At 54.9% G+C, this 27,072-nt stretch overlaps 1 long non-coding RNA gene across 3 annotated transcripts; it reads right to left on the bottom strand.

Moving 5' to 3' along the window:
- Nucleotides 1-66: 66 nt before the first annotated feature.
- LOC112921768 (uncharacterized) lies at nucleotides 67-25,242 on the bottom strand. 3 transcript variants are annotated; one of them, XR_011996385.1, is made up of 5 exons: nucleotides 25,021-25,242; nucleotides 23,877-23,920; nucleotides 22,012-22,212; nucleotides 3,247-4,627; nucleotides 67-1,304 (listed from the first exon to the last, which is right to left on the bottom strand). It is a non-coding gene; the product is annotated as an uncharacterized lncRNA (long non-coding RNA). The 3 variants fall into 3 exon arrangements; XR_003235308.2 differs by having other exon boundaries at nucleotides 67-3,495; nucleotides 3,809-4,627; XR_003235306.2 differs by having other exon boundaries at nucleotides 67-4,627.
- Between the last annotated feature and the right edge of the window lie 1,830 nt (nucleotides 25,243-27,072).

The raw sequence follows: 27,072 nt of genomic DNA, 5'->3' as shown, positions 1-27,072 counted from the left end.
TTCTGTACTTGCCAAATTTACCGTGACCAGGTTTACTTTAGAGTGAGTGCAAAAATACACTGTGCATTTTGTTTTCTTTAAAGATTTTATTTATTTGTTCATGAGAGACACAGAGAGGTAGGGAGAGAGAGAGAGAGAGAGGGAAAGAGAGACAGAGAAGCAGGCTCCATGCAGGGAGCCCGATGTGGGACTCTATCCCAGGTCTCCAAATTCACACCCTGGGCTGAAGGCGGTGCTAAACCGCTGAGCAACCCAGGAGTCTCATTTTCACAAGAGAGCACGCCCTCTCCTTGAGGCCTTATCTGCTCCGTGGGGAGGGGCAGTCTTGTGCTTGGGCCACCCCATCTCCGTCCTGCCTTGCCTGCCCCCCGCCTGTGAGGGACCGTCCCCAAGCTGGCAGAAATGGGGAGGATGCGCAGATGTGGTAGGGAACAGTAAGGGGGGTGTTAAAGGGTCTGGCTTTATGCCACCTCCAGGAGAGCATGACCATGTGGATTGGCTTCAGCCCATCTGCAGCTGGAGCAGTGAGGAGGCCGCAGGCCGTGTGGCCAGAGTCTGGCCTGGAGGTCGTCCTGAGTGTGGGAATGCACGTACCACACACAGGACTAGGGTCAGACCTCCGCCTCCTAAGGATTTCATCCCTTTTGAGGGGGGATTTTTTTCCCTCTAGTGTCCAGAGACGTTAAACTCAGGGCACAGGATAGCCCTCCCTCCCCAGACAAACAATGATCTGGCCCAGCATGTCAAATGTGCTGAGCTTGAGAAAGCCTATGTTAAACTCATCCTGGGAATTTTATAGTAGAGATGAATTTCTTTGACATAAAATAAATAGCAACCACTCCCAAGAGAGAATTTTTACATTAAGCTGAAGAATCTCCTAAGGTGACTATTCAAAATGCTGATTCTGGGTCCCACCCTCAGGGCTCTTGATTCCATATTTCTAGAACATGGCCTGGGAATTGCATTTTTAATGACTGCCCTCCCCCTGCCCACTCCAGGAGTCCATATGGATGGGCTCAGATAGACTTTGAGAAACACTACCTTCCGCCTTCCGCCTTCCCCCTCACCTCAAGGAGAACCCAGCCAGAGCCTTTCTGAGAACCAGGTTTGGCCTATGCCTTACTCTTTTGTGCGTCCAGACTAGAGATTCTCCTGGTGAATTCCTGGGTCCCGCTCAGAAGCTGGGAGCTTGGTAGCCACCCGCCCAAGAGTAAGGGGCCTGGAACTTAGCAGATGGGATCCTTTGGCCTGGAATTCAGAAAGTCCTTCACGTGGCCAAGGCGGTCTGTACTGGGACATGTGGCCTGAAAACAAATGACGCGTGAATGAAGACAAATGGTTACGAGTCCTTGGAAACACCTGAGAGAGGACTTCTTTTCCATATGTGCCACGCACTCCCCCCATCATCAGGCAGTGAGAGGGGTAGGATTCCATTCCTTAGAGCCTGGTCTGCAGGGTGGGAACTTCCAGGACCACTGTTTCCCCCACTCCCCTCTTTCTCTGCTCCTGCCCCCTCCCAGCAAAGCAGTTTTCCCTCAGGGCCTCAGGCTCCCCACTCCTGGGGCATTTATGCCCAGTTCACTGCCCTACACCCCAGCAAGGGGCTTCTCTGAAGCAGAATGCCCCTCACTTAGAGATTCCAGGATAGAGCTCCCAGAAACCTGGGTGGCTGGAAGGGGCTCCACATAGGATGTGTGCATCTCAGGGAAGGAGAACGGGCCTGCCTGGGGACTGGCATCATGGGATGTGCACAGGACCCAAAGGCAGATGGCCCACCGACCCCAACTCCCGCATTTACCTATCATCTTTTCTTTGCTTTCAAGTATTATATCCTTACAAGACTCTGGACACAAATCCTCTGGGGTCCTCCATAGCTTCTCACTCACCTGCTTGGCTCTAACTGCCTGCTTACAAGCCTGCCACCCCCCAAACAGGAGGACCTTGGGGCCCAGCACAGACCCTCACTGACAGTGGCTCACCTTCTTCTGCACGAAAGCCCTGCCTCCCAGGAAACTCAGTGTGGAGCAAACCCCAGGGGACCAAGCCATAGCACCTGCTGAAGCCAGGCCTCCCAGCGGAGGGGCTGCAGACATAATGGGGAGGCTTAGTGCCAGCTTGGGATGAAGAAGGGAGGAAGGAGCTCTGCGCCTTTACCCAGGAGAAGAGAGGGCTGAAGGAGAGGCATTGGAGAGTGGGAAGGGGGTGGGTTCTTAACCAGTCCCCATACAAGTTCAAGTTCAACCTCTCAGAGGGGCAGCTCCGGCCTGGTCTAAGGTAGGTGCCCCTCCCCGCCAGTCCCCACATCGGTGTGTTGTTGATGCTGACATAATTGGTTAATTCCTCTCCTAAATCTAAGTTCCTTCCACAGGTGCAGCCCATCCACAGCCTCTCTCAGGGGAAAGGGAGCAGTTCCTGCGTCATGTTTCCCTGCACCCCGGAGTGTTGCCCAGTTCCCTCCCTCTCTGTGCTCCAGGGTCTGCAGCTGCAGGATCTTCCTCCCAAGCTGCTGGCACAAGCCAGCTCCCTTGCATAACAGGGAAGAAGCGGCTTAAAGGCAGGAAACAGAGCCCTGTTCTCCATTTGGAAAATAAGACCGCCAAGTATTGAATGTTCCAGAGGGGTGAGCGCTGGAGCTCACCAGCAACCCAGCTCCTGGAGGCAAGGTCATGCAGAGGGCATCTGGCCCACGGTCCAGCCTCACCCTTGGTTGGACAGGACGGCCTCCAGACTCAGCCCTCAGTCCTTTATGCATCTGCTCCTGTGGGTGGGGGTGCTCCTCACCACATCATTAGCTTCTAGGAGAAAAGCTAAGGGTCTGAATAAGCAACCTCACCCTCTGCATTGGCTGCCTTCAAAAGGCTACTTCTCAGAGCCCCTGTCTCCAAAGAGCATGGCCTGCTGGGGGGACTGTCGGTTCTTGCGGTTGCTTCTACAAGGGCCTAAAGCTGGAAATCCATACCTGGAGCCCAGTCTCCACCAGGCAGTGAGTGCCCAGACCCCGGGCCTCCCCCAAGGATCCCTGTAATTTCTAGAGACCACCTACAGGGCCCAGCTCTGAAAGGTCTCTGCTTTGAGGGCACAAAGGCTTGCTTTAAGCAGGCCTGCAACCGCACAGGCTTTTCCAAAGAGGCCAGGCAGGCTGCCTCCCGGGCTGTGGGGAAGTTGGCTGGGCCGAGGCATCCACCCAGGACATCACACGTAAGCGCCGCCTCCAGACTTATTTAATACCATGGACATGCCACTCACCTTTTGTGCTCTAATTCGCTGCCTGTCAGCCCGGCCCACGTGGTGTAATCTCTCAGCGCCAAGTTCAGCATTTTCTTCCCTGGGCTCCTGTGCCAAGCGAGCCCTCTGAGCCACCCTAGGGCATTCCAACCGGCAAGGGCAAGGAGCAGCGAACATCCCCCAGGAACAACCCTCGGCCAAGAGGGGCTGGAGTCCGCAGACCACTGCCACACCCCAGGCTCATTCTGCAGGCTCCCGAGGAAGCACCTCCTGCACACAGTGGTAATCAGCTCAGTAACCCTCCCTTGAACTGGCTGAGCTTCCTTCCCCGTGTCATTCTCCCCAGTGTCCTGAGCCGGAGCCCATGGATCATGTCCCACATGTGTGTCCCTGCATACAAGCCCCTACCCAGTGGGGGTAGAACCCAGGGCAAGACACAAGCTTACTTCCTCAGACACCAACACGATCGCCTTACGCCAAACTCAGGTTTACCAGTAACATCTTCCACGTGTAAGCGCTGTACAGTTTACAAAGTCTCATTCCCGTGACTATAGCTGTATAAGTGATTACCCCCGGGACTTACTGTTATGAAACGGCTGTTCCTGGTGCTCTGAGATTCTGTGGGTCAGTGACTCTGGGAGGTCCCAGTGGGTGGGAATGCTTGTCCACCCTGCTGCTGGGGCCTCTGCTGGAATGATGAAGGCTGGCTCACTCACGTGTCCAGCAGGTGGAGCCGGTTATTGGCAGGGAGTTCCACTCACTCCTCTCCACGCGTGACTCCTCATGGCTGGGTGGCTGGGCTTGTGCCTCCTTTTATGACCCCACCTCTAGCGTCAGGCAGTGTCACTTCCCACTCACCATGGCAGCCACAAAGTCCCGCCCAGGTCAAGGGACACCAGGCCGATTTGGGGAAATACAATCTACTACAGGTCCCTTGCACATGATCTCATTAGATTCTTACAGAAGAACCTGCATCTTTCCAGGTTTCCAGTGTTTAGCTTGATGCCTGACACATAGCAGGTGGGCAGTACATTGCATTTCTCTTGCGGAGAGGGACAGGTTTTAGGGTCAGACTGACGTGGGTATGAGTCTCGGTACCAATGCTTACTGTCTCCATAATCCCGGACAAGTTATTTAGCTTTTCAGAACCTCAGTTTCCTAATGTTTAAAATGAAAGCCCAAATTCCCATTTCACAAGACTGGTGCTAGCACTGCATGTGTCGTGCTGTAATGGGCCGAGCAGACTGTAATACCCGGTGGGTGCCCATTTTCTCGGTTTCTTCCCCTTCCATTCCATTCCACCGCCACCTCAGGACTCAACGCTTCTTGGACTTCCCAGCAGGTTTCATAGACCAACAGCAGAAGAAATCTTCAGTTATGCGTCCAGGGTCTTGGGAGCAGGCTGGGTGGAAGAAGTCAGGGTGACCGGTTTCAGCATGCTCGCTTCCCCTCCCCGGACACTTGCTGCTCAGCCCAGAACTTTGAGCAGTAACCCAGCTCCCCTTATGGCATCTCCCTCCCACACGTCAGGCTCTTTGGTTTCTCAGATGGCCTGGAGATTCTCCCAGAGTCCCAAGGGCAGTGGGGAAACCTGCCCACCTCCCCCAGGAGCAATGCCTGGACTGCAGTCTCCCTGCCAGAGGCCTAGTATCAGGTGTACTGGGGTGTACCCACTGTGGTGCACCACCTCCTACCTCAGCTGATGGTCTGGGTGCCTGCTTGCCATTCACTTCCCCGGGGTTGGGCCATACCTCGCATTCTAGAAGTCAGGTGACTTCAGTTCCAGAAGATGCTGTACTTACAATGTCCCCTGGGCCCTTGCACATGCTGTTCCTTCTGCCTCGAATGCTCTTCCAACTAACTGCCTACCCCATGACTTTCCTCTTGCCCGCATCCCCTACAAAACCTTATCTTGGCTTAGGTATCACCTCATCAAGGAAGCCTTCCCCGACCCCTCCCTGCCAAGATGGCAGCCCGCACCCCTGGCAGCACTGGTCCTGCTGCCCCAGAACTGTGTGTTACTGTGTGTCCGTCCCTTCACCACCTGGCACAATGAATGCCCAGCAGCTCCTGTGCTTGATGAGTGAATGAGAGAATGGGTCCGTTCTCCCACAGGTGGGGTACCCCTCTCCTTGGCGGCCCCCCTCCTTCGCCACTCGGGGACACAGGTCTGCATTCTGGGCCCCATCCTGGGGTACCACAACAACTTCCCACCCCTCACCAAGGTCCCCAGTAGAGCCCGCTGGGCATCACCTCCAGGATCACTCCTGGACCAACCATGCCTGAGCCTTTCCAAAGCCTCCTCATGTGGGCAATGAACAAAAATAGTAAGTGGTTCCCCTGGCAACCACCACAGCAGATGGTAACCAGCACGGACAGCCTTGGAGAGCCTTGAGGCTGGCGGGGGTGGGGGGGGGGAGCCCACTCCGACTGGTAGCTCTCCGGACTGGGCCGGGCAGGGGGCCATCTGAGCGGCCTCTCCTCCTCTCTCGGCTTCCTGGGGACCACCTGCTCCGAGGCCCAAAGGGAAAAAATGAGTTGCAGGAGCTGCCCATCTGCCCTACCATGCATCACTGTCATTCCCCGTGTTGTTGCCTCTGTCCCCTCCCTGTGGGGTCAGTGAGGTCCTCCGCTGGCCGCCCTGCCCTGTCCAGATGAGGCTCCCACCACGAGGCTCCTACCAGGTGTGTCCATGGTGCCAAGCTTGTCCCCGGCCTCACCTGGAGTGTCTGGGTCTCTGCCCAAGCCTTCGGCCCCCGGGTCCCGGGTCCTCCCCCAACCCTCCAGCTGGGCCCACAGCTTGGGTCTTGGCAGCCCTCCCCGCTGCTCCGCCCCAGCCCTGCCTGAGCTTTGCTCTTGTCACCACCTAGCTCCCCTCTAGGATGAGTACAGGCTCCACGGACTGAGGTTCTGGAGGCACCTGGGGTGTGGGAGTCGGGGGGGGCGTGGGGCAGGAGCTGCCGAGGGTGCCAGGGAAGGCAACAGAAAAGCACTGCCAAAGGGTGAGGCCAGCGTGAGCTGCAGTCTGCAGGAGGCTGGGCTCTAGGGGAGGCCCCCCTGAGGGGGGATCCCAGCTCTGAGAGGAAAAGGGGGAAGGCAGGACCCGGAGTGAGCCGCTGGGGTGCTGAGGTGTCTGGACGGGGAGCCCAAGGTTTCCAGGGTGGTTGGTGGCCGTGGCCCTGGGCAGGGGGTATGGGGGCCGGCCTGGCCATCATGCTGCAGCTGTGTCTTCCCTGCGGGTGACTGAGCCAGCCTTTGGCCGCCCTCTCATTCCCCCTCCTCCTGGGACATTGACTTTGCGGTGTCCTGCCAGCTGTGGTCACCTCGACTCGGGCAAGCCCACGCGTCTACCCGCCCCTCCCGCTGCCACTGCCTCCTGCCTCCTCTGCCCACTCACCGGCTGCAGGCCCCTTGCTAGCGTCCCCTGCTCTGTTGGTGACGTAGCAGATGTGGCACGTCGTGAGCTAGTAGGCACGAGCCCCGAGCTAGCACCGCTCACTTGCTACTTCATTTGACCTTCTGGAAGGAGGTGTTAACGTTCTACGTGTGACAAACCGGGTCTCGGGAGGAGCACGCATGGGCCAGAGAAACCAGCCCTCTGATAGCAGCCGGGGCCTGGAGCTGGGACCCCAGCACCAGTCTTCCTTCCATCCTGGGTTCCTCCCACTCCGACTCGTTCCACCTGAACATCGAGTCCGCGAGGCGAGGCCCGGCCCAGGGCAGGTGGAAGTGGGAGGCGGCGGGCTGGCCTGGTGGCAGAGACTCGGAAATCCTTGAGGTTCTCTCGAAAGAGACTCCTTTGGGCCAAGGATGTGTGGTAACAGGATCAGGATGCTGAGCCCCATGGCATCACCCCAGAGGGAGGCTGGGTGATCCAGGAGGAGCTCATAGCCTGACAGTGGCAGCCGCGAGCACCCCGGAAAGCAGGAGAGGCGAACAAGCCACGCGGGCAGCAGCACCCACGCAGAGGGAGCCGAGCCATGGCTGGGGGCCGCTTGGGCTCGAGCCCCGTATTCCTGGGGCTCCTGCCCTACGCCCTGACCTAAGGGTTTGCCGTCAGCATTGGGAGGCTCTCACTAGCTGGGTCCCAGAAAGACATCTGTCCCTTTCCCGCCTGCCTGAGCCCTCTCGGCCCCTCTTCCCATTTAGCCACGACCTTCCCCTTAGCTGTCAGCAGGAACCCTCAGACTGGCTCCCGGCCCCGTGAAGCTCGGGCAGTCTCCTTTCCACAGTGTGTGACTGTCCCCAGATCTCACACAGCCGTTCACCCGGCCGCCGTAGGTGTACTTCGTGCCCACTGTGTGTGGTCTTGGGGCTGGGGTCAGGGAAGAAGCCAGGAAGATAAATGGGAGGACTGGCCGGGCTCTCAAGGGTCTCCGAGGAGGAGAACAGTGGCTTGAGCGGCAAAGCGGTTTCCCTACCCCAGGAGCTGGTGATCTGCGGGGACCCTAGCCACAGGGTCCCGAGTGTGACAAAGCTGGGACGGGGGTGGTGGGGGGTGGTGGGGGGCAGTCCGGGTGGCCCAGCGGTTTAGCGCCGCCTTCAGCCCAGGGCCTGATCCTGGAGACCGGGGATCGAGTCCCACGTCGGGCTCCCTGCACGGAGCCTGCTTCTCCCTCTGCCTGTGTCTCTGCCTCTCTCTGTCTCTTTCTTTCTCTATCTGTGTCTCTCATGAATAAATAAATAAAATCTTAAAAAAAAAAAAAAAAAAGCTGGAGCAGGAGGTTGCTGAGGGATGCTGGGATTTTCATGGAAACTTCTGGCCCGCCCGTGGCCACTTGCACGGGGCGACAGTGCCTCCTGGTGGGTGATTCGCAGCGCTCCCCAGCAGCTGTTTCCCTAAAGCCCAGAGGATTAAGCTCTCCTCAAGAACTTCTATTTTGGGTTCCCAATATTTCCACAGCGACAGGCTAAGGGGAGCAGCCAGAGGGCTTCTCAAGGCCCCGGGGCAGAGCCCTCCAGCCCTCTGGCCGCGGGGCTCGGCCGCTCTTGGTCTCAGGTGCGAGGCTCCCCTCCACGGGGCTCGATGAAAGGGCCCAGGACCGGGCCGTCTGTCCTTCCCGCCGAGTCTGGCCTCAGGGGGAATGCCGTGTGCGCACCGGAGTGACGTGTTGCAAAGCACCCCGGGTCCGGGTCGGGAGGCCTGGAGGCTCACCCCACATCAGCCGCTACCCCGCTACCTCGCCGTGAGACGATAAGCACAGGAAGAGCTGCTCTTATTCAGTATTTACCGGGTCAGCCATTGCAACAGGAGCCTTAGGTATGTCACATTGATCCTCACAGCAAACCTCTGAGGTTGGGGTCATCGTTCCCATTTTATAAGTGAAGAAATCGAGGCACAGAGAGGGTAAGTAACCTTCCCAAGCACACAGTGCCCGGCAGTCAGGGCTCAGGCTCACGCTTCTGGAGACCCACCTTGCTACACTGAATTACGGGCCTGAAAGAGTCAGGAACTGGTGGCAGGATCCACAGAGTCGTGTTTTTAGATGTTCCCCAGGTGATCATGATGTGGAGCTATCCTCGAATCCATGGAGTCCCTCCAGCTCCAGCATTCAATGAGGCCATCTGGGGTTCCGGAGGCGAAGTCCTGATGAGGGAGGGTGAGGCCCTAATCCTCTTGGGTGTACAGCAGAGCAGAGGCACAACAGAAACCACACGGAAGGCCCAGCAATCCTCCTGCCTGCCATCCTTTCAACGGAGGGTGATTGCCTTCTACAGCATTCTTCTCGGAGAGTTTTGTCACAAATATTGCCAATTCATCGCCAATTCACCCACTGGTTTACCACAACTCATCTAGAACCATTTTTTTTTAAAGAGAGAGAGAGCGAGAGCATGCAAATGGTAGGGAGAATGGCAGAGGGAGAGAGAATCCTAAGCAGATCCCAGGCTGACTGTGGAGCCCGAGGTGGGACTCGATCTCATGACCATGAGATCATGACCCAAGCCAAAATCAGATGCTTAACCGACTGAGCCACGCAGGCACGCCATCTGGAACCATTTTATACTTTTGAGGTGATGCATTTCACCTACGCTTATTGAGACCTACTGTGTGCCAGGCACTGGGCGAGGTCCCAGGCCTGTGGTGGTGAAGGAAGCCGCATGGCCCTGCCCTTGCGAGTCTGCTGTCTAGAGGAGGCAGGCAATAAACACACGATAATGAAAAATAGAACTGCGCTTCATGACACGTGCTCTGATGAGAATGACAACGCACGGTGATGGAGAACAGCAGGGTGGCAGGGGGCCCTAATTAGAGCGGGCTGCGAAGATCTAAGGAGGTGATGCTGCATTTTTAGCTTGTACCTTCCATCGGTGAAGGATTTCCTCTGTGTTTACTAGGTGCTGAGCAAGGTAGCCCAGAGGGTACTTTTCTCTGAGCTCCTGGGATCCTCGTGCAGGACAGTGGGGCAGGCATTATAACATTTCTCTGCTGGATCCCTCCAGAGATGAAGGGTTTGGAGCTTCCTTTGGACAGATCTCCACGCAGGGCCTGTTTGGGGCGAGAGGGTATGGGGCCCAGGGGCTGGCAGTTCAGAACAGAGAAGTCCCCGGCAGCCAGAGCCTTGAGGTTTGCTGACAGCTCTGACACCCACGGGGCAGGACTCACAGTCTGTTGGCAGGGAGGGAGCTTATGGTCTGCGTGTGCGTGCACACACACACACACACACACAGGTGCATGGGAGCTGACCCCAGCTCCAGCTCACCGGTGTGCCCATCTTTCTTCTCACCTCCGTTCTGTGCGGCTTCAAGCCACTTGTGGTTTTGCCAGCTGCTGCCTGTTGGTGGGTGCCAGTAGGAGGCGCTAGAGGGCGCTGGAAAGCTGGAGGGGACACCTGCCGCCCCCTCCTTACCTCCCACTCTAACACCTGGGAAGCTTTGTCACCCCCTCACCCACCCCAGAGATGTCAACACCTGCAGGCACGTGCCCCCACCTTTGAGGCCTGGGTGCGCCCCTGTTTCTAAGTTTTCAAAATTCCAAATGCTTCTTGTTATTGCCTCGCCCGGGGGGGGGGGGGGGGCAGGGGCAGGGTGGTGCTTCCATGCCACCTGTGTGACACATTTGTAGCATTCTCTGACATCAGTGTCGGGGGCCCAAACCATCTTCTGGCCTCTGGGAGCCTTTCGTGCCAGAGTGGACTCGGAAGAAGAGCAAAACCCTGCAGGTGATTAGTCACTGACATCCCCTGAGAAAGAAGGGCCACGTTGTCCCGAGAGAGGTCAGAGTCTGTTCTCAGCCCCAGTGCAGGCCTCTGCATCTCCGGGAGAGGGGACAGTGAGGAAAAAGGGGAAAAGTGCCGTCTCAGGTCCAGGTGTCTCTGGCACACCTTACCCCTCCCCTGTCTCTTTGCTGCACTGCACCTTCCTCCCCCCCCACGCCCACCCCTGGCCTGTCCTGTCCACAGAGCACTCCCAGGAGACCAGGCCGCAGGCTTCTCTATGGCTCCCAGTGTCCTGTGAAGTTTGGGGAAGGGGTGGTTGTTCTGGATGTCCCTCTGTGAGTGTGATGTGGTCGTGTCTCAAGCCCAGGCCAGAGCAGAGGGCTCCAGAAGATCTGCCGTAGAGCTGAGGCACGCGGTCACCCGCCCCTGCAGCAGCCCCACGGGGTTGGCCAGCCAGCAACCGTGCCCTGAAGAGGTGGACTATTCGGTTCCCGTGTTGGAAAGTTCCAACGGATCATAGAAGCTGAGCTAGCTGAGGGCACTGAGGGGGGAGTTCTTGAGCTAGGTGGCCAATGCCAGCAGGACTCCGAGCAGGGGTAGAGGGAAGCTGGGCAGAGCTGGGAGACGGAGGACAGACTGATTCTGGGGCCTTTCCGGGAGGGACAGAGGCTGCTGCCTCAGCTCGTCAAGAGTTTCTGTTTCCCATTCGTGTCTTTCTTGCCAATAAAAGCTCTTCCTGCAGTAACTTGACTTGCCACCAGAAAAGCCCAGGAGGTGGAATCTAAGGGGAAGGGGAAGGAAGGAAGAGGAACCCAGCATTTAGACACCGAGGACCTGCCACGTAGCAGCACCGTCCCGGGAGCAGCTCCCATTGATGGAGGTGACTGGGGAGATACAGTTTCTCAACCCAAAGCAGCAAAAAAAAAACCACTGTGAAAAATATACCCCTGTTGACAGAAAGAGCAGGCAGGTGGTGTGGGTAAACACCGGCTGGCCTGGGTATCGGGCTTCTGGGAGAGGAGGGACATTCCGGGCACACGTCCTCCACCAGGCCTGGCCTCACTGCAGAGATGCACCCGAAGGACCCACGCAGCTCCGGCTCATGAGGGCCGCCACCCTGCCAGGGGATGTTTCTGAAAGGACCGATATAAAAAGCCCTTGCGTTGTCTGGCTCTTTTGGCACCTCTTCAAAATCTTTCATAGCTACCAGCCCAGCTGATTGTCAAGCATCTGGGACCCCCGTCTCCCTAGCTGTGCAAATCTGGAGGGAAAATAGAAAGGTCACATGAGGGGATCCCTGGGTGGCTCAGCGGTTTGGTGTCTGCCTTTGGCCCGGGGCGTAATCCTGGAGACCTGGGATCGAGTCCCATGTCGGGCTCCTGGCATGGAGCCTGCTTCTCCCTCTGCCTGTGTCTCTGCCTTTCTCTCTCTCTCTGTCTATCATGAATAAATACATAAAATCTAAAAAAAATTATTAAGAAAAAGGTCATGTGAACAGGAGTTAACAGTCTTTCTTGGGCTTTTGTGCCTCCCTCAGCTCCCTCAGAAGGTGCTGCATCAAGCGGTTGTGGGAGAAGGATGGGGTGGGTGGGATACTGCCCATGTGGGTACCAGCTCCTACAGGGTGAGCCAGGTGGCCATGGTACATGGCACCCTTCCTTGAGGGGAGACACTCTGCCTCTGCCCAGGGCCATATGTCAGTTCCAATGCTGGTGGCTTTGGGGTCCCTGGGTCTCACCAAGGTTCTTAGGCAAGCAGCCTTCATGGTAGTCCCCTCAGGTGCAAGTCCTTAGGGCCAGGCTAGAAGCCAACGTGAGTGGCCGACACCGACTGGTTTTCCAAGTTGTCCTTCCTCCTTTTCCTCCCTGGGAATGTGCTAGTCTTGGCCAAGACCATCTGCCTTTTCCCTTGGGATGAATTCTTTCTCAAAAGACACCAGTGGAGTCCTGGTATCCGAGCTCACAAGACACATCTGACCCTCAGAGCAAATCCAGCCAGGTGTCAGTTCTATTATCTTCGTGTTATGGGTGGGGAAACCGAGTCCCTGAGTATCACATGACTTACCTGAGGTCACAGAGTCTTCAGAGCCCTAACACCTGGTCAGTCCTATGTTCTGCTCCCCACATGGTGCTACGCATGCATCGCCTCCCAGTTGGATGGAAGGTTGTTTTGAGATGGCCACCCTGACTGTCCAAACCCAGCAGGTTTCACACGGTGCCTCGAGGCGTCGCAACAGTGGCTCCCACCCAGACCCTGCGTCTCTTCTTCTTTTTTTTTAAATTTTATTTATTTATTCATGAGACACACACACACACAGAGAGAGAGAGAGAGAGAGAGACATAGAGGGAGAAGCAGGCTCCCTGCAGGAGCCCAACGTGGGACTCGATCCTGGGTCTCCAGGATCACGGCCTGGGCCGAAGGCGGGCACTAAACTGCTGAGCCCCCCGGGCGTCCCATATAGTCTCTTCATAGTGAGTGAGCACCTTCTGAACCTTTGCCCCTGGGGATACACAGCGTTGGGTTCCTGCAGCCTCTGGACACGAACTTTTCAATCAATAACCTTGTTTTATGTGCGTTTTGGTTGAGAGACTCTGTCACACGTATTGCGATTCCTTAATGCTGCACCCACAGCCCAAGGCCCTGTAATTCGTGCCTGCCCGAAGCTGCCGAACACTCCCCCTTTTCTCCGCAGCGCCTACCACAGCCGTCTTGTGCTTGGCAGCACCACACAGCCCTGCAGCACCGCCCTGGTGTAATCACCAACGGAATCACAAAAATAGAAAAAACCCAAACAGAAAACCACGTCCCTGCTGAGACTGTGAAAAGGACCCTTATTCCCAGCCTGGGCGCGTCATCTCGTGCCCTCGGCTGGGAGTGTCCAGAAGGGCAACTCAGATTTTCGCCACTCTGCGTGTTGGCCACGCATGACCACAAAAGAGCCCCGAGGATTGATTTGGGGGGTGACGAGTTTTAGCGAGCAGGTAAATCTGCAGAGGGAATCCATGAATAGTGAGGATCCGCTGTCTTTATAGCTCCATTTGCCCAGCGAAGTGCTGCGTCTGAAGGCAACTGGCAGGGGAAGTGGGAAGGGGGTGCTAGAAGGTGCAGAGGACAGCAGGTGAGGGGGTGCTCCGGAGGGTTGGGAGAACAGCCTGGGCTGTGTCCACAGAGGGCCTCGAAGCCAGCCGAGCAGCCCCCGTGGGATCTGCGCTACGACGCTGCCCTCCCCTCATACCCAAAGCACCACAGATCCTGGACTTCCACGTCTCTGCAAGCTGCTGGCTCAGGATTCAGAATTTGGTTTCCCTGCAGAAATCATGTTCGGTAGGTTGGTCCTCAGCCTAGGTCACAGAGGCCCATCCCGCCTAGTTAGGGAAAATGGTGGCATCGCAGGGCACTGACCCAGCCCTCACCACAGACCCCCACTCACACCCCAGCCAGGCTCCACACGGGGCCTGGGGCCCTGAAATGCAGTGGATGGGGGGGGGGTCCTCCAGCAAGGTCTCAGGTGTGCTGGGCAGGCAGTGGGAGAGGTCTGTCTTTTGTGAGGTGGGGTGACAGCCAGGGTTAGGCTTTCCAGTAGGGAAGGAGCCCAGGCATCTGGGGATGGAGATGGGAAGGGGGAGTAGAGAGGAGGTCCGTGAGGACAGGCCAGGGAAGGGACATTCTGGAGCCCCAAGCCTCCCTCCACTTGCTGCCCACTGTGTCACGGACAACCTCTAAGGTCACGGGCATGGGCCTGAGGGCCTCCAGCAGCTCTGAGGACATTTCCAAGAGGGGGTTGTACAGCTGGGCCCGTGTTAGAGCTGAAGCCGAGGCCAAACCTTGTGCTGCTCTCACCTCCAGAACAGGATCTCAGGGGAGTTGGGACACCCCCCTCCCACCTAGAGCTGACACATCACTGAACACCCCCCGCCTCAGACACTCTTGTTTGCCCTGCCCCCCGCTTGCTGCCCAGGACCAGCTGAAGCAGGGACGGGGATGGGGCAGAAGGAGCAGCAGGCCCAGCCTACGGAGTGGGCCCCAGAAGACACAAGCTACCGGCAGACCTAGAACCTTGCTCTGTGTGACAATGCGGCTTGTCTTCTACACGTATCTCTTCCGTAAGGTACACCACAGCCTTCTCACGCTTAGGGACAGCCCTGGTCTGATGTGCCCCTTGCTTGCCACAAGACAGGAAAGGGTGGAGGCCTGACCCAGCCTGTTCCAGAAGCAGGTTAAACAGAGTTCACAGTCAAACCTTGTTTAGGAAGCTCTGAGCCTAGAGCTCAGAGGAGGACTTGGGTCCAGTCAAGGACTGCTGAGGAGTGGCCTCAAGTGACTAATGGCTGATGCCTGCTTCTAGGGGGATGAGGGCTTTCCTGCATCGAAGAAGAAGGAAGCGTGAGGGTAAGAAGGCTCCTGAGCTGAGCTGGGGAGGGGGATTCTGAGACTGAGCTTTGCACGCCAGCCTTACAATCAGTGCCTGCCCTACCTGAGCCTGGCCCATGCAGGGAGCTCGGCATCCTGCCCACTCTCTACCTCTGGTTCACTGGGCTCCCAGCCATGTGTGTGGGAGGGGAGGTGGCCCTTCTGGGGAGCCCTTGCCCCGGGTTATTGCAGCTTCCAGGAGGATGACTGGGGTTGAGAACCTGTGAGGACAGCAGGCATTTGGAGCAGCTCCTGGACTGATGCTTCTGAGCTGAGCTTTACGGGACCTGGAGAGTCACCAGCTCAGTTGTGGGCGGGGATACGTTTGGGAGAGCACGGCCACATCCACCATTCTTGGTACAGTTGGGCTCTTAGGAGTTTTTTTTTTATTAAAGATTTTATTTATTTATTCATGAAAGAGGCAGAGACACAGGCAGAGGGATAAGAGGCTCCCTGTGGGGAGCCTGATGCGGGACTCGGTCCCAGGACCCTGGGATCACGACCTGAGCCAAAGGCAGATGCTCAACCACTGAAGGTGCCCCGCTTTTAGGAGTTTTGTTAAAAATGAAGTGAGTGTCCCTAGACACCCTGAGAGGGCTCTAGGGCCTTTGGGGACAGCAGGCATAACACTGGGCCTTCAGAGTCAGCCTCACGACAGCAATTTTCACTTCCACCCTTCAACCAACTAAACTAACCTCCCTGCCTTCCCCCACCAGTAGAAGCAGGGCAAGATGTGGCCTGTGGGGTCCCGGACCACTACCTGAGTGGGAGGTCCGGAAGAGGGGGAGTTTCGGACACAGGAGAAGCTCACGTCAGTGGCAGGGTGAAGGATGCCTCCCGAGAGAGGGGAAGGAAGCAGGTGGCACATCGGGAGTGCCTCATGGCAGTTGGAGTGACCTGTAACGGAATGGGAAGTAACAGATTGGCAGGTCCCAGGAGGGGAGTTGTGGACATGCAGACCTTGTGAGGTCTGCCCCCGTCCCCACCCCAGCCCTACATTCTCGCTTGTCCACCCAGAGAACATCACAGAGAACCAGGGGTCAGGAGAACAGTGAGTCCCAGGCTGCACGTACTCCCAGGGCTGCCCTGCCCACAGGCACCTTGGGAATGTCTTTGTATTACTGAAGTCCTCCATGCTTGTGGGGAAGAATAATGGGAACAAGAAACACATGAGAAGGAAGGTTCTCCTCCCTCTCCACCAATGGCCTCTGGCCACTTTGAAGCCAGGCCCAATCATCCCTCACTTGGGAAAGCCAAGGATGTGAATTAACGTGTCCTTATGCCTGTGGGTGTGTCAGCAGATGTGTATTTCCATGTGACAGCCTCGACTCTTCCCCCAAGCATGTGAAACAAAGAGCTCAGGGCTTGGTGTTCGGTGAGTGGCATCAGGGACTGAGATGACCCAAAGCAAGTGGTAATCTCAAGCCAGTTCACTGCGATGTAGGTTTTTATAAATTATTCACTTCAGAGTTAGCTTTACAGCTATGCTTGGTTCTGGCTGAAGTGGAGTCTAGTTGGGATAAACTGAGCTCACCCCCATCAGTGGGGTTGGGTGGGCAACCTGAATCCAGAGGTGGTGTTCTTGGGTGGGTGTGGGGTGGGCATTGGTGGGGAGGTGGGAGTGAGGACTCAGCAGCATGAAATGAGTTGAAAGGCAAAGGTCAAACCATCCCCAGGTGTCTCTCTCTATGCCCAAATCTCTTCCTCTGGGTGAGTAAGGACCAGCGTAAAGCCAGCTCCACGCTGGCTGTGTGACCTTGAGGAGGATGGTGAGCTGTTCTCCATCATCGCTTCAGCTTACCACCCCATCCCTCCAGCCTCACTCTGAGCCCCAGGAGGCCGGCTCAAAGCTGCACCAGTGGGCTCCCTCCTCCTCTGGCTTGGCTAGATGAGAGGAGAGTGAGGTCCTAGAGGCTACAGCCCGGCCTCCCTCTTTGCTGGGCTGGGGTGTGGCAGTGGCTGATTCCTCTCCCGAAGGCCCCCATTTCGCATGGGCTGTCTGCCCCTACAGCTACAGCACACACCAGATTCTGGAAACTGAACCCCTTGCTCGTCCCATCAGGCCTAGGGCAGCTTTGCTGGCTCCGGGTGCCCAGCAGCCCTCGCTGACCTCTGACCTGCCCGTGCTTCTGTGTGGTCTTTCCTTGAACCTCTTGCGGCATTTTGCATGTGCCTCCTGTGCTTGCCAGAACTGCCCAAGACAGGGCTGGATGCTCTGAGCCTCAGTTTCCCCATCTTTATGTTGGGAAGGATGATGACACCTGCCTTACTCACCTCTGTAATCCTGGGGCTGGACTTTTAGGATGTGCTCCCCTTTGGGAGGAGCTGGGGAGGTGTACAGCTGAGGGTAACAGGTAACAGAGGAGACAGGCAGGGACAGAGATTGGCCATGGGGTACAAAGCTCATTAGTGTGCTGCCTAGGCCTGTGCTCGGATGACCACCAGGGTGGGGTGCTTGTACCTTGGGATTAGGACAGGTGGGACCACATTGCAGTCCATCCAGGCTGGGAGGGCTCAGAATGCCCACCCTCCAAAAGCCCTGCTCTTGCCACCCTCTGAACACGATTCCCAGCCCTCCTGTACTAGGGGGGTGGGGTGGACAGAATAATGGCCCCACAGTGATGTTCCCATCCTGATCCCTGGAATCAGTGAGTATGGCAAAAGAGACTTTGCAGACGTGATTAAGTGAAGGATCCTTAGGTGGGGAGATTATTCTGGATTTTCTGCATGGGCCCTAGATGTAATCACAGGGTCCTTGTACAAGAGAGGCAGGAGGGTCCAACAGTGGTACAAGTGACAGAAGCCGAGGTAGGAGTGACAATGTGAGTGTCCTGCAGACTCAGTCCTGCAGACACCTTGAGTTTAGCCTGGTGAGACTGGTTTAGCCTGGTGAGATCTGGCCTCCAGAACTGTAAGATAATAAACTGGCATCGTTTTAAGCCACCACGCCGTAATTTGTACAGCAGCAATAGTAAACTAAAACGGGGAAAAGTCCAGGCCCCCAAGAAGGGGAGACTATAATAAATTCTGGGTTTTGCTCCAGCTACAACAGACTCCCTTCCAGGAGCAGCTGCCCACTGGGGGCCTGACTATAACTTTACAGGGCCTCAGGGTCCTCATTTTGGTCAAGGAAGGACAAGGTTCCCCCCCACCCCAGGTGAAATGTTGACACTAAATTACTTTCTGTCTTAAGGGTCTCAAACTCCAGTGTCACCAGGAGCTGCAGTAACCCTGTAACTTGCCCAAGCGAGTGCCCGGGTATAAGACAATAGGGGATAGTGGGGCTTGAGGCAAACCGGAGAATGCACTCCTTGCTTAAAGACATCAACAATAAGTAACAACAAAGGCAATGGACTGGCTATATATTGGCTTGTGGCCTCGGAGTTTCAGGTCCCATATGAACCTGCTAGTTCCTGGCTGACCCCAAAGAGAGGTTGTCCACAGGGCAAAGAACAGCAGTGGGTGTGATGAGCACCTCTCAGCCCTAGCTGCTCCTTGGAGTCACCCCCAACCTCCACCCAAATCTCTACCACTGCTAACTTATGTTTTCTAAAAGGGGATTTTGATACAGAGCCAGGAAAGACCCACTGGACCTGGTGGCCAGCAGCTCTGCTTCACCTCCCTCATCCTTTCCCACCTGCACAAAACCCTCCAAGCCCACCCTGGGGACACTGTCCCTTTAGCTCTGGGGCATCCCCTCTCTCCTCCCTCTCCAACAAGGGAGGCCCCTTGTGTGAAACAACCAAGAGGATCCTACTCTTGAGTCAAGGTTTAACCTATACAAACCACGGGTGGGCATGCTGGAGACTCAGAGAAGAGGGACACAGTCCCAGAAGATGAGAACACGGATGTCATGAAACACATCAAGGGCTTTGGAGTGAGGCAGACATGGGTGAGCCCATCACCACTTACCAGCTGTGTGACTTTGGGCAACACACTTCACCTCTCCGAGCCTCAGTTTTCCCATGTTTAAAAATGGGAATAATACCTTCTTTGTATTGTTGTGCAGGTTAAATTGGACAATGTAGGTGAAGGGCAGTATCTGGCCGACAAGAGGAGCTCTGCACACAGATGCAGGACAGGGACAGGATGCCTGGGGTGAGAATTCTCCTTAGTGAGTGCATGACCTCGGGCAAGCCATTTCATGTTTCTGTGCAGAATTTCCTCATCTGCAAAACGGGTTCACGGATGTTCTCATAGGGCTGTTGGGAGGATGAAGTGGGATAGGACACGCCAAGGACTTAGACCATGCCTGGACTCCGTAAAGTCTTCATAAGCATGTTCATTAGTTATGAAGCCCACCCTGGCATTGGTGAGCTCATGTCTCCTGTGCCTGCAGGGCCCTGGGCTGTGCTTCTGGGAGGTGGATTGAAAAAGTTGGAGCCTGCTTCCTGGCTTTCAGGAGAGGTTGACCATATTCTCCCCACATCTGTCTGCCTAATTCCTTTCTCTTATTCCCCAATCCTGGATATTCCATCATTTTCACCTCTGCCCTGTTGTCTGTGACCTCCCCAGACATCTCTCGAGCAGCCTCTGGTGGCCTGGGCCCTGGTGTGTGTGGGAGGCACTTGGGGCTGCCCTCTGGGTGAGAAACCCCATTAGTCACCACAGAAGATGAGCCCGGAGCTGCACACCCTCCACTGGCCAGCACACATGCCAGGCGGGCTGGGATGAATCACTTCCCACGCTGTGTTGTCATCCAGGCTCGAAACAGAGGCCCTGTGTGCAGCTTTTGTGTGTAGTGTTTCTTTCCATTCCATGATTCAGAAAATGCCACTCACTCAGCCATGTGATCCCCTAATCGTCTGCCAAGGAACTGAGTGCAGAGGGTTGCTGGAAAACCCTTGAAGGACAGGGGAGGGTGGCTGTGTTTGTTAAAAAAAAAAAAAGTGGACTGTGCCCAGAAAACTGCATGGAACTCAGGAAACCATCATTGGAAAAAGAGCACTGGGGGGCTCAGGTATTATGAGACCAGAGACCCGCCCATGAGAGCATTTGTCGTTGTGCAAAGTCCCCTAATGTGGTTGTCTACAGATTTCCACCTGCTCCATGCCCAGAAAAATAATGATTATTTTCTCTGATTATGAATGTGAAACTTGTTTATGCAAAAATTCTGATCAATACAGAAAACTAGGGATGTCTGGGTGGCTCAGCAGTTGAGCATCTGCCTTTGGCTCAGGGCGTGATCCTGGGGTTCAGGGATCAAGTCCTGCATCAGGCTCCCCGCAGGGAGCCTGCTCTCCCTCTGCCTGTGTCTCTGCCTCTCTCTGTGTCTGTCATGAATAAATAATTAAATCTTTTTAAAAAATACAGAAATCTATAAAAAGGAAAGGACTTATGTCCTGTAGGCTATGACCGGACATTGTTTTCATCCCCTGAGACATTGTCCATGTGTCTTCAGGCTCAGAACCCCCGGTTTCTGTCTGGTGCCTTGTGCTCCTGGGCCATAGCCTGGGTCTGATCCTGGCTCCTGCCCCAGTGCTGGGCCACTGCACCTCCAAACGCATGGGGAGGTTGGACAGATCTGGACCCCAGCATTTGAGTTCTAGGCCCAACTTGGCCATTAGCTTGCTGTGTGCCCTTAGGCAAATCACTCTGAGTCCTGTTTTTCTATTCGGTTAAAAAAGGGATAATAATTGGACTGATTTGTTGAGAGGATGAAAGGCTTGAGTGGATGTGAAAACTGCAAAGCCCCCAAATCTCTTCAGATATAAAGGGAGTGCTGGCCTGATGCGGCTGCTGTGGCTCATTTAACCCCAGGCTAGTACTCTGCCCACATTGACCAAAGGCCTTCCCCAGGCACCCTCAGGATTGGCTCAGAGCAGGGATGTCTCAGGTCAGGGGCCCCCAATCATGGTGGCACCATGCCTGGACATCCGCCCAGCACTGAGGCGGGCAGGCACCTAGTTCAGAAACATTCAAAGCCCTGTTTCGTCACCAGTTTTGAACCAAGATAACTCTCTTCCCTCACCTCCCACAGGGATACTCATTGTCACCAAGACTGGGCTGATCCTCAGGGCCATTCCTGCTCAGACGCACTCTCTGATTTCAGAGAGTGGATCCCCCAACTTGTTGCATCATTTTTACATTGTAAATGAATTTTAGTAAAGTCCTTAGCTTGAGAGGAGATTGTGCGCCTACACCAGCGACAGTAATGATAATAGAAGAACATTAGTTTAGCTTGCTCCCAACTACTTCTTATATTCATCTTATGACACACCAGGAACCTGCCTATTGGGGACATTCCTTTCCCATGTTCTGGAAGAGTTAAAGGAGGCTCAGGGGATGTCCTCAAAACCCCAGACCCCACTTCCCATGTCTCTGCCTCCCTGGCTTCCCTCCAGCAGAGCCAAGAAGCCCCAGGTGGCCAACAGCCCCTCCCTACATAGCCTCCCGGGGCAAGAGGGAATCCAGGTTGACCACTGCAGCCTATCTGTTGGCACAGTGCTCACAGACTGTCCCCGTATGGATTCCAGACATGGCAACCCATCAATCACCTGGGTGTGCATCCAACCTTTTCTCATGAAAATAAGTCCTGCCCGGTTCACGTGTCTGGGTGTTGACCTCAGTGCCCTTGATCTGCGGCCCTGCTCCCACTGTGTGTCCCTTTTCCCCTCCAGGCTCCCTTGAGCCCCACAGGAGATGGTCATGGGTTGAGAGCCTGCCTCCAGTTCCACCCCCACCCCACCCCCAGTCCCAGTTCCTTCCCTGGCCTGCTGTGAGCATCCATCCGCTGCCACATACCTCAAGCCCTGGGCCTTGCCTCACTGGCATGACCCTCCCCCCAGCCCATCCTCATTCACTCCAAGCAAACAGCTATGCCTCCTAAAGGGAAGCAGCAAAGTGAGGCCTCGAACCCGGGTCTTGTTCAGTCTGTGGTGAGGACTGAGGACCCAGCATCCCTCAAAAAGCCAGCCTTGGAATGGAGGAAGTGCAGCTGCAGGTCGTGGCCATGGCCAGGTGAGACAGGGGGCAGGCAAGGGGCCCTGCAGGAAGCCAGAGGCCTGATAGTGGGGAGGGCAGCGGAGGGTCGGAGAAATAGACGCTGGGGTTAACCAGGAGGGGCCTGTGTGGCTCTCAGATCTCTGGCCACTCTGGGGCTGCCCAGGGCGCTGTAATGATAAATAATACATTGTAATAATCATAACCACCATGACAGTGGCAGGTGATACAGAGTGAGCACTTACTGTATGCTCAGTATGGGGCTAACATGCCTTACCTGTATCACTTCATTGGCTCCTCAGAGTCACCTGCCCACACAGGTGTCATCGGCATCCTCCGTGTTACAGATGAGGCTGCTGGAGCTTGAACTGGTTCAACAATTTGCCCAAAGGCATTATTTCATAAGCAGAAGATCTGGGATGAGAGAGTCCAGGCTGTCTGAATTTGTATTCCACTCTCTCTGACTTCTTAAGATCTGCTTCTTGAAAAAAACAAAAACAGAGATACAATCCACCCTGCCCAGAAGGTGGCTCAGTGGTATCAGGTTTGTCGAGGAAAGAGGAATGTGTTACAGGTGTGTGAGTGTTTATCTGGCTTCAGCACCGGGAATCCCTGTGATCCCAGGGTCTCGGATGCTCTTGGGGGTCTTGCTAGTGGAGGTGGGCGTGGTGGGAGGGGCTCCCTGGGAGCAGCCAAACCAGGCCTGCTGGTTCCGGGCTGGTGAGTGGTGCCCACACCACTCTCCCACCCACACCCCCGTGCATTTGTATCTGGGATACGGGGAGGAAGCCCAGTAAACTATGCCAGGACTGGCTGGAGAGGATCAGGGAAGAATAAATGGCAAATTCATAAACTGGGTTTTTAAATTAATTAATTAATTAATTAAAAAAGGATTTTATTTATTCATTCATGAGAGACACAGAGAGAGGCAGAGACATAGGCAGAAGGAAAAGCAAGCCTCCTGTGGGGAGCCCGATGCAGGACTCAATCCCAGGACCCCAGAATCACGACCTGAGCCAAAGGAAGATGCTCGACCACTGAGCCACCCAGGTGCCCTAAACTGGGTTTTTAAAATATGTATTTTATAATAGGATTTGAATGACAAATATCCACTGGGAAAGTATAGCTGAGTTTGGCCTCCAACAAGGTGTGTTAATTCAAACAATGTAATTCACTGACAGGCCCCAGGGTTTAAGTGCTCGAGTTAAGCAGGTCAGGGGAGCGTGAGCTGGGCCATCATCTGTGTGGCTCCTCTGCTCCTGCACGGGAAGTGTAGACCAGCTGATTGAAACTCACTTTTACTTTTCCAGTTGAAAAACTGCTGCAAATAAGTGTTGGAAAAGCAAAAGGGGAAACATTTAGACATGTGGCTCTTTAATCTTTCTGACTGCACTCATGGTGAGAAACATTTCATATCAGCCAAGTGCACGTGCACACACACACACACACACACAGGTGCACGCAGCTAAAACAAATATCCCTGAAACAATTTTTAGCCATAGTACATGAAACGCACCCAATATTTCAATTTTATTCAATTTAATTTAAATTTTACTTTGTTCAATTTCACTTAAGTAAAATTTTATTTTACTCGATTTAAATAAAATGCGGTTTGAGATGTACTAAATTGTTTTCATGACTCCCAATGTGTGGCAACTCACACAATTAAAAAAAAAAAAACACACACACACACACACAAAAACCTAGCTGACCACACTGATAGCAAGAAAAAGGAACAGACTGGAGTTTTTCTTGACTCCTCAATCAAGATCTGGCCCCAGATCAGAGACTGGGCCTCCCATTAGTCCTAGTGGGGACTCTGCACCCATGGATCCTCAGAAAACACAGACACTGTGGCAAACGCTGGGACTCTGAGCAGATGGGGAAGGAGGTTCCAGGGGAGAAGGCAGAGGGGCCCTTCCAGAGTCAGTATTTAATTGGGATTATGTAGCCATAAAATGACCTTCAGGGAGGTCATTGAATGGAGGTGGTGAATGGGATAGAGGGTGGTGTAAGGTAAAATGCTCCCCAAAGTAGTTTTGGGCATCCTTGTGTGATCAGCACAAAGGGGGGGCGGCGTAGCATGTGGTTAAGAACAGAGACTGGGGAGCCAACCTTCTACTCCTGCCAGTGCTGCCTCACCTGTGCGACTGCGGGGTGCCTCTTCTGTGCTTCCATTTCCTCATCTAGAAAATGGGGACATAATAATATTTAGTCCTTAAGGCTGTGACGGATCAACATGCTGCTGGTGCTAAACAAGAAGGCCGCTGACCTGCCCACACCAACCAGGCTCCAGCTGCTGCCTGCGAAGGTCAGTGTAAAGCATAGAAGAGCTCATGCTAAGTGGTGTATAAGGGGTGGGGAGTCCCCGAAGCCCCACAGAGGTGGCTGCTCCCAAAGAAGTCAAAGGTGGGAATCAAAACACTTCCACCCAAAGTTGGGGCCAGGGGTTGAGCGTCTGCCTTCAGCTATTTAGTTATTTAGTTATTCAGTTATTTGTTAATCAATAAATTAATATTAAGAGCCATCATTTTGGGGGTGCCTGGATGGGTCAGCGGTTGAGCGTCTGCCTTCAGCTCAGGTCGTGATCCCCCGGTCGCGGGATCCAGTCCCACATCAGTTTCCCTGCATGGAGCCTGCTTCTCTCTCTGCCTCTGCCTCTGCCTCTCTCTGTGTGTCTCTCACGAATAAATAAATAAATAATATATATATATATTTTTTAAAACAGAGCCACCATTATGTAAATCCTACTTTTTGAGGGTCACCTGCTTCCTGGGCCTGGCTATGTGACAGGAGTTCACTGCTTTCCAGGCCTCACCCCCGCTGGCCTCTCTGAGGCTCCCCAGGTCTTGGACCAGCCCCTGAGGGGCGAGCACAGGGATGGTGCCACAGTTGGTTTGTGCCCAGTCTTCCCGCACAATCTTTGCTCGGCCCAGAGGTAAAGATCCCTTGAGTGTCTGTGTATCTCAGGGCCAAGATTCTCTGGCTCAGCATGTGGGCGGGTGGGTGGCTTCCTTCCACGCTGCATCAGGCGGGGGTGGGGGGTGTATGCGGGCACCTGGGGACCCCAGCCTGGCACACCGTCCCTGGCACCCTGTCTAATGAACCAATAAGGAAGGGACAGAGGAGTCCCTTTTTCAAGTGCCAATGTGATCCTGTTACCTTCCTTTCTCCCTGTGTGACACCCCCTGGGATCCCTGGGATCATCGAGCCACGGGATGACCTTCAGGGAGGGGGACACAGGCTGAATGAAGGAGGCGAAGGTAAACCGCTCCCCTCGGCTCACCTGTGGGCCTCACCTCCCCCGCTGCTCTTCCCGAACACCTGGCCTCGCTCCCCCGCCTGCGCGCTGCGGGCCTCGCACCCCCGGGCCTCACGGGCGGGCGCCGGGGACAGGGTTGCCCCGAGTCGCCACGCTCGGTGGAGGCGCGGGCCCTGCGGTCGCGGAGCTCGGCCTCCCGCTCCCACGCGCTCCCGGGACCCGCCGCGCGGCCCCGCGGCCTAGACGCGCTTCCCGGCTCCGGCCGCTGGGGGGCAGTGCGGTGCAGGGGCGCCCTGAGGCCGCGGGCGCCGGGGTCCCTGCCGTCCTCCCGTCCTTCCGCGGCGCTGCTGGGCCTTGCCATCCCCCCTGGGACGGTGCCCAGCCCCTTCGCCCGGCTCTGCTGCTCCCCTTCGCTCCTTTTTTTTTTTTTTTTTAAAGATTTTATTTATTTATGAGAGACAGAGGCAGACAGAAAAGCAGGCTCCATGCACTGGGAGCCCGATGTGGGATTCGATCCCCGGTCTCCAGGATCGCGCCCTGGGCCAAAGGCAGGCGCTAAACCTCTGCGCCACCCAGGGATCCCCCTTAACTAGTACTTTTATCCCTTTTCCTTTTCTCCCCGCCCCCCTTCCTCCAGAACATTCAGTAGCTCCTTATGCTTTCCTTTTTTTAAAGATTTATTTATTTATTTTTATTTATGATAGACACAGAGAGACAGAGAGAGGCAGAGACACAGGAGGAGGGAGAAGCAGGCTCCATGCAGGGAGCCTGACGCGGGACTCGATCCCGGGACTCCAGGCCAAAGGCAGGTGCCAAACCGCTGAGCCACCCAGGGCTCCCCCTCCTCATGCTTTCCTTTCCATATTAACCCCAAACATCTCATTCTGGGAGTTCTTTTGTTCATTAAAGTGTTGCCACTTCAAGAACAATGAAAAATGAAAGAAAAATAATTCCTAAGTCCATTCCATGATTTTGTTATGTTTTGCCCTCTCTTATTCTGCGTGTGTCTATACATACATATATATGTGTATATATATATATGCACACACACGTATATATTTGTTGCTGGGGTCAGAGTATCAATACAATCTTGAATTTAACAGTTTTCTCTTATTTTGAAATTATAGACAATTTTTCAAATTACCATTTGGCTGCATAATATGCATCAATATGTCAATATGCAGGAATGTCAGCTTGGGGCTCCAGGCTATGCTCTCCAGCCCACCATTCAAGCCACACCAGTCTCCATTCTGAGGCTGGTCAGAGCCAGCCCTCAGAATTTGTGTGGAACAAATGCGGGCAGCTCCAAATCTGGCCGATAACCAGAATCACAACTGTGTTAATGGGACGTGGAAAGTGCTTCAGTCCAGGCTCCCACGGTGGTTCAGATCCAGGAGGTCTGGGACAGGGCTGGTGTATCCGTCAGGATGGGGTAGGTTCTGTGACAGTAACAAACAACCCTAACTTCTCCTGACTTGACATAAGGGAAGTTTCTTTTTTGCTTACTCATTTCAAATGATCACCTTGGGTTAGCTAGGAACTCTCACATGACTTGTCCTTATCACAGGTTCCAGACTGACAGAGTGGCCACTATCTGGAGTGTGTCTGACCTCTGTGATGGGGGTAAGGAGGGGGAACGTGGTGATTATGAGCTGGCTTTTCACACCAGTTCCTCCCGGAAGTGACACTCATCACTGCTACTTGTATTTCTTTGGCCTCTGATTCTCCCATGATGGGGAGTGCAATCCTGTATGAGGCCCCTGGAGGGTCCTGTACTTCTAGTTTTTAGAAAGCACTACAGTTTTGGGAACCATGGGACAAGGTAGCTCCAGAGGAAGATCCTGGTTTACACCCTTTAGCACAGAGTCATCACATCTCTGACTGGGTCTCCGTACTCACCAGGGCACAAGGAAAGGGAGCAATGACAGCAAGGGTGAGCCCTGACAACCTGCAGGTTTTACCTGGGAGTGCTCTTGTGCCAACAGCAGGAACTCAGCCTTCTTAATGAGCTGATGGGAAAGGATATTGGGTGATTCAGAGAACTAACTAGAAGCCTGGCAAACCAGGTTCAGTGAA

Source organism: Vulpes vulpes, chromosome 13 (assembly GCF_048418805.1).
Source record: "Vulpes vulpes isolate BD-2025 chromosome 13, VulVul3, whole genome shotgun sequence".
NCBI lineage: Eukaryota > Metazoa > Chordata > Mammalia > Carnivora > Canidae > Vulpes > Vulpes vulpes.
Note: the sequence above shows the minus strand (reverse complement) of the source record. Positions and strands in the feature narration are given on the sequence as shown.